We start from the raw sequence: 10,000 nt of genomic DNA on the forward strand, positions 1-10,000 counted from the left end.
TGGGATAACCCTCCAGAAGCCCGCGCCAATTTTCAGGGTCCGAACAAGTTTCTTATATGAAGCGTGACCTATGGTTTTTATCGTTGATTTGGGTTGGTATAGGTACGATACTACCTCCTGAGAAGTTTTTCGAACATTCCTTCGGTAGTTTTTGAAATATAAGGAAATCATGTCTCCGAACCTCACATTTTACTATATGTGGAATTTTCAGAGTCCGAACGACTTTCTTATATGAAGCGTGACCTATGGTTTTTATCGTCGATTTGGGTTGAGTTAGGTGAGATACTACTTCCTACAAAGTTTCCCGTTCGTATCTGTCCTAATTTTTGAAAAAATGAAAATTATGTCTCCGAACCTCACATTTTACTATATGTGGAATTTTCAGAGTCCGAACGACTTTCTTATATGAAGCGTGACCTATGCTTTTTATCGTCGATTTGGGTTGACTTAGGTGAGATACTACTTCCTAGGAAGTTTTCCGTTCATACCTTCCCTAGTTTTTGAAAAAATGAAAATTATGTCTCCGAACCTCACATTTTACTATATGTGGAATTTTCAGAGTCCGAACGACTTTCTTATATGAAGCGTGACCTATGGTTTTTATCGTCGATTTGGGTTGAATTAGGTGAGATACAACTTCCTACGAAGTTTTCCGTTCATACCTTCCCTAGTTTTTGAAAAAATGAAAATTATGTCTCCGAACCTCACATTTTACTATATGTGGAATTTTCAGAGTCCGAACGACTTTCTTATATGAAGCGTGACCTATGCTTTTTATCGTCGATTTGGGTTGAGTTAGGTGAGATACTACTTCCTACGAAGTTTCCCGTTCATACCTTCCCTAATTTTTGAAAAAATGAAAATTATGTCTCCGAACCTCACATTTTACTATATGTGGAATTTTCAGAGTCCGAACGACTTTCTTATATGAAGCGTGACCTATGCTTTTTATCGTCGATTTGGGTTGAGTTAGGTGAGATACTACTTCCTACGAAGTTTCCCGTTCATACCTTCCCTAATTTTTGAAAAAATGAAAATTATGTCTCCGAACCTCACATTTTACTATATGTGGAATTTTCAGAGTCCGAACGACTTTCTTATATGAAGCGTGACCTATGCTTTTTATCGTCGATTTGGGTTGAGTTAGGTGAGATACTACTTCCTACGAAGTTTTCCGTTCATATCTTCCCTAGTTTTTGAAAAAATGAAAATTATGTCTCCGAACCTCACATTTTACTATATGTGGAATTTTCAGAGTCCGAACGACTTTCTTATATGAAGCGTGACCTATGCTTTTTATCGTCGATTTGGGTTGACTTAGGTGAGATACTACTTCCTAGGAAGTTTTCCGTTCATACCTTCCCTAGTTTTTGAAAAAATGAAAATTATGTCTCCGAACCTCACATTTTACTATATGTGGAATTTTCAGAGTCCGAACGACTTTCTTATATGAAGCGTGACCTATGCTTTTTATCGTCGATTTGGGTTGAGTTAGGTGAGATACTACTTCCTACGAAGTTTTCCGTTCATATCTTCCCTAGTTTTTGAAAAAATGAAAATTATGTCTCCGAACCTCACATTTTACTATATGTGGAATTTTCAGAGTCCGAACGACTTTCTTATATGAAGCGTGACCTATGCTTTTTATCGTCGATTTGGGTTGAGTTAGGTGAGATACTACTTCGTAGGAAGTTTTCCGTTCATACCTTCCCTAGTTTTTGAAAAAATGAAAATTATGTCTCACCTCACATTTTACTATATGTGGAATTTTCAGAGTCCGAACGACTTTCTTATATGAAGCGTGACCTATGCTTTTTATCGTCGATTTGGGTTGACTTAGGTGAGATACTACTTCCTAGGAAGTTTTCCGTTCATACCTTCCCTAGTTTTTGAAAAAATGAAAATTATGTCTCCGAACCTCACATTTTACTATATGTGGAATTTTCAGAGTCCGAACGACTTTCTTATATGAAGCGTGACCTATGGTTTTTATCGTCGATTTGGGTTGAATTAGGTGAGATACAACTTCCTACGAAGTTTTCCGTTCATACCTTCCCTAGTTTTTGAAAAAATGAAAATTATGTCTCCGAACCTCACATTTTACTATATGTGGAATTTTCAGAGTCCGAACGACTTTCTTATATGAAGCGTGACCTATGCTTTTTATCGTCGATTTGGGTTGAGTTAGGTGAGATACTACTTCCTACGAAGTTTCCCGTTCATACCTTCCCTAATTTTTGAAAAAATGAAAATTATGTCTCCGAACCTCACATTTTACTATATGTGGAATTTTCAGAGTCCGAACGACTTTCTTATATGAAGCGTGACCTATGCTTTTTATCGTCGATTTGGGTTGAGTTAGGTGCGATACTACTTCCTACGAAGTTTCCCGTTCATACCTTCCCTAATTTTTGAAAAAATGAAAATTATGTCTCCGAACCTCACATTTTACTATATGTGGAATTTTCAGAGTCCGAACGACTTTCTTATATGAAGCGTGACCTATGCTTTTTATCGTCGATTTGGGTTGAGTTAGGTGAGATACTACTTCCTACGAAGTTTTCCGTTCATATCTTCCCTAGTTTTTGAAAAAATGAAAATTATGTCTCCGAACCTCACATTTTACTATATGTGGAATTTTCAGAGTCCGAACGACTTTCTTATATGAAGCGTGACCTATGCTTTTTATCGTCGATTTGGGTTGAGTTAGGTGAGATACTACTTCCTACGAAGTTTTCCGTTCATATCTTCCCTAGTTTTTGAAAAAATGAAAATTATGTCTCCGAACCTCACATTTTACTATATGTGGAATTTTCAGAGTCCGAACGACTTTCTTATATGAAGCGTGACCTATGCTTTTTATCGTCGATTTGGGTTGACTTAGGTGAGATACTACTTCCTAGGAAGTTTTCCGTTCATACCTTCCCTAGTTTTTGAAAAAATGAAAATTATGTCTCCGAACCTCACATTTTACTATATGTGGAATTTTCAGAGTCCGAACGACTTTCTTATATGAAGCGTGACCTATGCTTTTTATCGTCGATTTGGGTTGACTTAGGTGAGATACTACTTCCTAGGAAGTTTTCCGTTCATACCTTCCCTAGTTTTTGAAAAAATGAAAATTATGTCTCCGAACCTCACATTTTACTATATGTGGAATTTTCAGAGTCCGAACGACTTTCTTATATGAAGCGTGACCTATGCTTTTTATCGTCGATTTGGGTTGACTTAGGTGAGATACTACTTCCTAGGAAGTTTTCCGTTCATACCTTCCCTAGTTTTTGAAAAAATGAAAATTATGTCTCCGAACCTCACATTTTACTATATGTGGAATTTTCAGAGTCCGAACGACTTTCTTATATGAAGCGTGACCTATGCTTTTTATCGTCGATTTGGGTTGAGTTAGGTGAGATACTACTTCCTACGAAGTTTCCCGTTCATACCTTCCCTAATTTTTGAAAAAATGAAAATTATGTCTCCGAACCTCACATTTTACTATATGTGGAATTTTCAGAGTCCGAACGACTTTCTTATATGAAGCGTGACCTATCCTTTTTATCGTCGATTTGGGTTGAGTTAGGTGAGATACTACTTCCTACGAAGTTTCCCGTTCATACCTTCCCTAATTTTTGAAAAAATGAAAATTATGTCTCCGAACCTCACATTTTACTATATGTGGAATTTTCAGAGTCCGAACGACTTTCTTATATGAAGCGTGACCTATGCTTTTTATCGTCGATTTGGGTTGAGTTAGGTGAGATACTACTTCCTACGAAGTTTTCCGTTCATATCTTCCCTAGTTTTTGAAAAAATGAAAATTATGTCTCCGAACCTCACATTTTACTATATGTGGAATTTTCAGAGTCCGAACGACTTTCTTATATGAAGCGTGACCTATGCTTTTTATCGTCGATTTGGGTTGACTTAGGTGAGATACTACTTCCTAGGAAGTTTTCCGTTCATACCTTCCCTAGTTTTTGAAAAAATGAAAATTATGTCTCCGAACCTCACATTTTACTATATGTGGAATTTTCAGAGTCCGAACGACTTTCTTATATGAAGCGTGACCTATGCTTTTTATCGTCGATTTGGGTTGAGTTAGGTGAGATACTACTTCCTACGAAGTTTTCCGTTCATATCTTCCCTAGTTTTTGAAAAAATGAAAATTATGTCTCCGAACCTCACATTTTACTATATGTGGAATTTTCAGAGTCCGAACGACTTTCTTATATGAAGCGTGACCTATGCTTTTTATCGTCGATTTGGGTTGAGTTAGGTGAGATACTACTTCGTAGGAAGTTTTCCGTTCATACCTTCCCTAGTTTTTGAAAAAATGAAAATTATGTCTCCGAACCTCACATTTTACTATATGTGGAATTTTCAGAGTCCGAACGACTTTCTTATATGAAGCGTGACCTATGCTTTTTATCGTCGATTTGGGTTGACTTAGGTGAGATACTACTTCCTAGGAAGTTTTCCGTTCATACCTTCCCTAGTTTTTGAAAAAATGAAAATTATGTCTCCGAACCTCACATTTTACTATATGTGGAATTTTCAGAGTCCGAACGACTTTCTTATATGAAGCGTGACCTATGGTTTTTATCGTCGATTTGGGTTGAATTAGGTGAGATACAACTTCCTACGAAGTTTTCCGTTCATACCTTCCCTAGTTTTTGAAAAAATGAAAATTATGTCTCCGAACCTCACATTTTACTATATGTGGAATTTTCAGAGTCCGAACGACTTTCTTATATGAAGCGTGACCTATGCTTTTTATCGTCGATTTGGGTTGAGTTAGGTGAGATACTACTTCCTACGAAGTTTCCCGTTCATACCTTCCCTAGTTTTTGAAAAAATGAAAATTATGTCTCCGAACCTCACATTTTACTATATGTGGAATTTTCAGAGTCCGAACGACTTTCTTATATGAAGCGTGACCTATGCTTTTTATCGTCGATTTGGGTTGAGTTAGGTGAGATACTACTTCCTACGAAGTTTCCCGTTCATACCCTCCCTAATTTTTGAAAAAATGAAAATTATGTCTCCGACCCTCACATTTTACTATATGTGGAATTTTCAGAGTCCGAACGACTTTCTTATATGAAGCGTGACCTATGCTTTTTATCGTCGATTTGGGTTGAGTTAGGTGAGATACTACTTCCTACGAAGTTTTCCGTTCATATCTTCCCTAGTTTTTGAAAAAATGAAAATTATGTCTCCGAACCTCACATTTTACTATATGTGGAATTTTCAGAGTCCGAACGACTTTCTTATATGAAGCGTGACCTATGCTTTTTATCGTCGATTTGGGTTGAGTTAGGTGAGATACTACTTCCTACGAAGTTTTCCGTTCATATCTTCCCTAGTTTTTGAAAAAATGAAAATTATGTCTCCGAACCTCACATTTTACTATATGTGGAATTTTCAGAGTCCGAACGACTTTCTTATATGAAGCGTGACCTATGCTTTTTATCGTCGATTTGGGTTGACTTAGGTGAGATACTACTTCCTAGGAAGTTTTCCGTTCATACCTTCCCTAGTTTTTGAAAAAATGAAAATTATGTCTCCGAACCTCACATTTTACTATATGTGGAATTTTCAGAGTCCGAACGACTTTCTTATATGAAGCGTGACCTATGCTTTTTATCGTCGATTTGGGTTGACTTAGGTGAGATACTACTTCCTAGGAAGTTTTCCGTTCATACCTTCCCTAGTTTTTGAAAAAATGAAAATTATGTCTCCGAACCTCACATTTTACTATATGTGGAATTTTCAGAGTCCGAACGACTTTCTTATATGAAGCGTGACCTATGCTTTTTATCGTCGATTTGGGTTGACTTAGGTGAGATACTACTTCCTAGGAAGTTTTCCGTTCATACCTTCCCTAGTTTTTGAAAAAATGAAAATTATGTCTCCGAACCTCACATTTTACTATATGTGGAATTTTCAGAGTCCGAACGACTTTCTTATATGAAGCGTGACCTATGCTTTTTATCGTCGATTTGGGTTGAGTTAGGTGAGATACTACTTCCTACGAAGTTTCCCGTTCATACCTTCCCTAATTTTTGAAAAAATGAAAATTATGTCTCCGAACCTCACATTTTACTATATGTGGAATTTTCAGAGTCCGAACGACTTTCTTATATGAAGCGTGACCTATGCTTTTTATCGTCGATTTGGGTTGAGTTAGGTGAGATACTACTTCCTACGAAGTTTTCCGTTCATATCTTCCCTAGTTTTTGAAAAAATGAAAATTATGTCTCCGAACCTCACATTTTACTATATGTGGAATTTTCAGAGTCCGAACGACTTTCTTATATGAAGCGTGACCTATGCTTTTTATCGTCGATTTGGGTTGAGTTAGGTGAGATACTACTTCCTACGAAGTTTTCCGTTCATACCTTCCCTAGTTTTTGAAAAATAAGAAAATCATGTTTTACTATATGTGGAATTTTCAGAGTCCGAACGACTTTCTTATATGAAGCGTGACCTATGCTTTTTATCGTCGATTTGGGTTGAGTTAGGTGAGATACTACTTCCTACGAAGTTTTCCGTTCATATCTTCCCTAGTTTTTGAAAAAATGAAAATTATGTCTCCGAACCTCACATTTTACTATATGTGGAATTTTCAGAGTCCGAACGACTTTCTTATATGAAGCGTGACCTATGGTTTTTATCGTCGATTTGGGTTGAATTAGGTGAGATACTACTTCCTACGAAGTTTTCCGTTCATACCTTCCCTAGTTTTTGAAAAAATGAAAATTATGTCTCCGAACCTCACATTTTACTATATGTGGAATTTTCAGAGTCCGAACGACTTTCTTATATGAAGCGTGACCTATGGTTTTTATCGTCGATTTGGGTGTAATTAGGTGAGATACAACTTCCTACGAAGTTTCCCGTTCATACCTTCCCTAATTTTTGAAAAAATGAAAATTATGTCTCCGAACCTCACATTTTACTATATGTGGAATTTTCAGAGTCCGAACGACTTTCTTATATGAAGCGTGACCTATGCTTTTTATCGTCGATTTGGGTTGAGTTAGGTGAGATACTACTTCCTACGAAGTTTTCCGTTCATATCTTCCCTAGTTTTTGAAAAAATGAAAATTATGTCTCCGAACCTCACATTTTACTATATGTGGAATTTTCAGAGTCCGAACGACTTTCTTATATGAAGCGTGACCTATGGTTTTTATCGTCGATTTGGGTGTAATTAGGTGAGATACAACTTCCTACGAAGTTTCCCGTTCATACCTTCCCTAATTTTTGAAAAAATGAAAATTATGTCTCCGAACCTCACATTTTACTATATGTGGAATTTTCAGAGTCCGAACGACTTTCTTATATGAAGCGTGACCTATGCTTTTTATCGTCGATTTGGGTTGAGTTAGGTGAGATACTACTTCCTACGAAGTTTTCCGTTCATACCTTCCCTAGTTTTTGAAAAATAAGAAAATCATGTTTTACTATATGTGGAATTTTCAGAGTCCGAACGACTTTCTTATATGAAGCGTGACCTATGGTTTTTATCGTCGATTTGGGTTGAGTTAGGTGAGATACTACTTCCTACGAAGTTTTCCGTTCATATCTTCCCTAGTTTTTGAAAAAATGAAAATTATGTCTCCGAACCTCACATTTTACTATATGTGGAATTTTCAGAGTCCGAACGACTTTCTTATATGAAGCGTGACCTATGGTTTTTATCGTCGATTTGGGTTGAATTAGGTGAGATACTACTTCCTACGAAGTTTTCCGTTCATACCTTCCCTAGTTTTTGAAAAAATGAAAATTATGTCTCCGAACCTCACATTTTACTATATGTGGAATTTTCAGAGTCCGAACGACTTTCTTATATGAAGCGTGACCTATGGTTTTTATCGTCGATTTGGGTGTAATTAGGTGAGATACAACTTCCTACGAAGTTTCCCGTTCATACCTTCCCTAATTTTTGAAAAAATGAAAATTATGTCTCCGAACCTCACATTTTACTATATGTGGAATTTTCAGAGTCCGAACGACTTTCTTATATGAAGCGTGACCTATGCTTTTTATCGTCGATTTGGGTTGAGTTAGGTGAGATACTACTTCCTACGAAGTTTTCCGTTCATATCTTCCCTAGTTTTTGAAAAAATGAAAATTATGTCTCCGAACCTCACATTTTACTATATGTGGAATTTTCAGAGTCCGAACGACTTTCTTATATGAAGCGTGACCTATGGTTTTTATCGTCGATTTGGGTGTAATTAGGTGAGATACAACTTCCTACGAAGTTTCCCGTTCATACCTTCCCTAATTTTTGAAAAAATGAAAATTATGTCTCCGAACCTCACATTTTACTATATGTGGAATTTTCAGAGTCCGAACGACTTTCTTATATGAAGCGTGACCTATGCTTTTTATCGTCGATTTGGGTTGAGTTAGGTGAGATACTACTTCCTACGAAGTTTCCCGTTCATACCTTCCCTAATTTTTGAAAAAAAGAAAATTATGTCTCCTCATAAAATTGCATGTTTATATATTCATATAATTTCATGATGTGAACGGTCAATGAAGAAGTGTCTGAACCTCTTTAATTGTTATATTTTCAACCGGACCAAGTGCGTAAAGCAAAAAAAAAAGCTTACAGCACGCGGTGTTCCCAAGCGGTCACCCATCCAAGTACTAACCGCGCCCGACGCTGCTTGGCTTCAGTGTTCTGACGAGAACTGGCATTGTCAGCGTGGTATGGCCGTAAACGATGGGATTGTGTGTTCTTTCCATGTGAACAATTATCGCAATCTGTGAAGATCATAAAAGAAGGCTCATAAAAAAATAACAACACGAAGATAAGCTGGTTTCGTATAATATCACATATATATCGACTTCCGCGTCATCGTCTTATGGGGATGCCAGTCTCGCACATAGTCCTTGTTTTGCTATTGCGTCTAATATTTATCGAAAACGGCCGTAAAAGAGTGGATTCTACTACCGCCGTTTACCCGCTCTTATTTACATCGCCTATATTAAGTGAGGGAATTCTACTACCGCCGTTTACCCGCTCGTATTTACATCGCCCATATTAAGTGAGGGAATTCTACTACCGCCGTTTACCCGCTCGTATATACATCGCCTATATAAGGTGAGCGAATTCTACTACCGCCGTTTACCCGCTCGTATTTCCATGTCCTATATTAAGTGAGTGAATTCTACTACCGCCGTTTACCCGCTCGTATTTCCATGTCCTATATTAAGTGAGCGAATTCTACTACCGCCGTTTACCCGCTCGTATTTACATCGCCTATATTAAGTGAGGGAATTCTACTACCGCCGTTTACCCGCTCGTATTTATATCGCCTATATTAAGTGAGTGAATTCTACTACCGCCGTTTACCCGCTCGTATTTCCATGTCCTATATTAAGTGAGGGAATTCTACTACCGCCGTTTACCCGCTCGTATTTACATCGCCTATATTAAGTGAGAGAATTCTACTACCGCCGTTTACCCGCTCGTATTTACATCTATGTACGTGGGGCTTCGATCTGAAGTGCGATAACCCGATGAAAAATATTTTCATACTATGAAGCCCTACAACGTGTTGAATCGTTTTTTCACACTTCGGCGTCCGACAACGTGTTGAATCGTTTTTTTACACTTTGACGTCGGACAACGCGTCGAATCATCGTTCAGACTTCGACGTCGGGCAACGTGTTGAGAGTCGTTCTGATGAATAAACGCGTGCCTTCCGCCGAATAACGTGTTGAATCGTTTTCAGTTTCAAATGCGGCTCTTCCAGTGAATAACGTGTTGAATCCTTTTCGTTTTCAAACGCGGCTCTTCCAGTGAATAACGTGTTGAATCTTTTTCGTTTTCAAACGCGGCTCTTCAGGCGGATAACGTGCTGAATCGTTTTTCGCGCATCATCAAAAGAAAACGATTCAACACGTTATCCGCCGTAACGGACGCGTTTAAAGTCGGAAAACGGTTCAACACGTTATTCACCGGAAGGTCCGCCTTTGA

General features: G+C 37.6%; 1 non-coding gene across 1 annotated transcript; it reads right to left on the reverse strand.

Moving 5' to 3' along the window:
* Window positions 1–8,620: 8,620 nt before the first annotated feature.
* Window positions 8,621–8,739, reverse strand: LOC123322499. Its single transcript, XR_006539145.1, has one exon. It is a non-coding gene; the product is annotated as a 5S ribosomal RNA (ribosomal RNA).
* Window positions 8,740–10,000: the final 1,261 nt, after the last annotated feature.

This window comes from Coccinella septempunctata (genome assembly GCF_907165205.1).
Source record: "Coccinella septempunctata chromosome 6 unlocalized genomic scaffold, icCocSept1.1 SUPER_6_unloc_4, whole genome shotgun sequence".
Classification (NCBI taxonomy): domain Eukaryota; kingdom Metazoa; phylum Arthropoda; class Insecta; order Coleoptera; family Coccinellidae; genus Coccinella; species Coccinella septempunctata.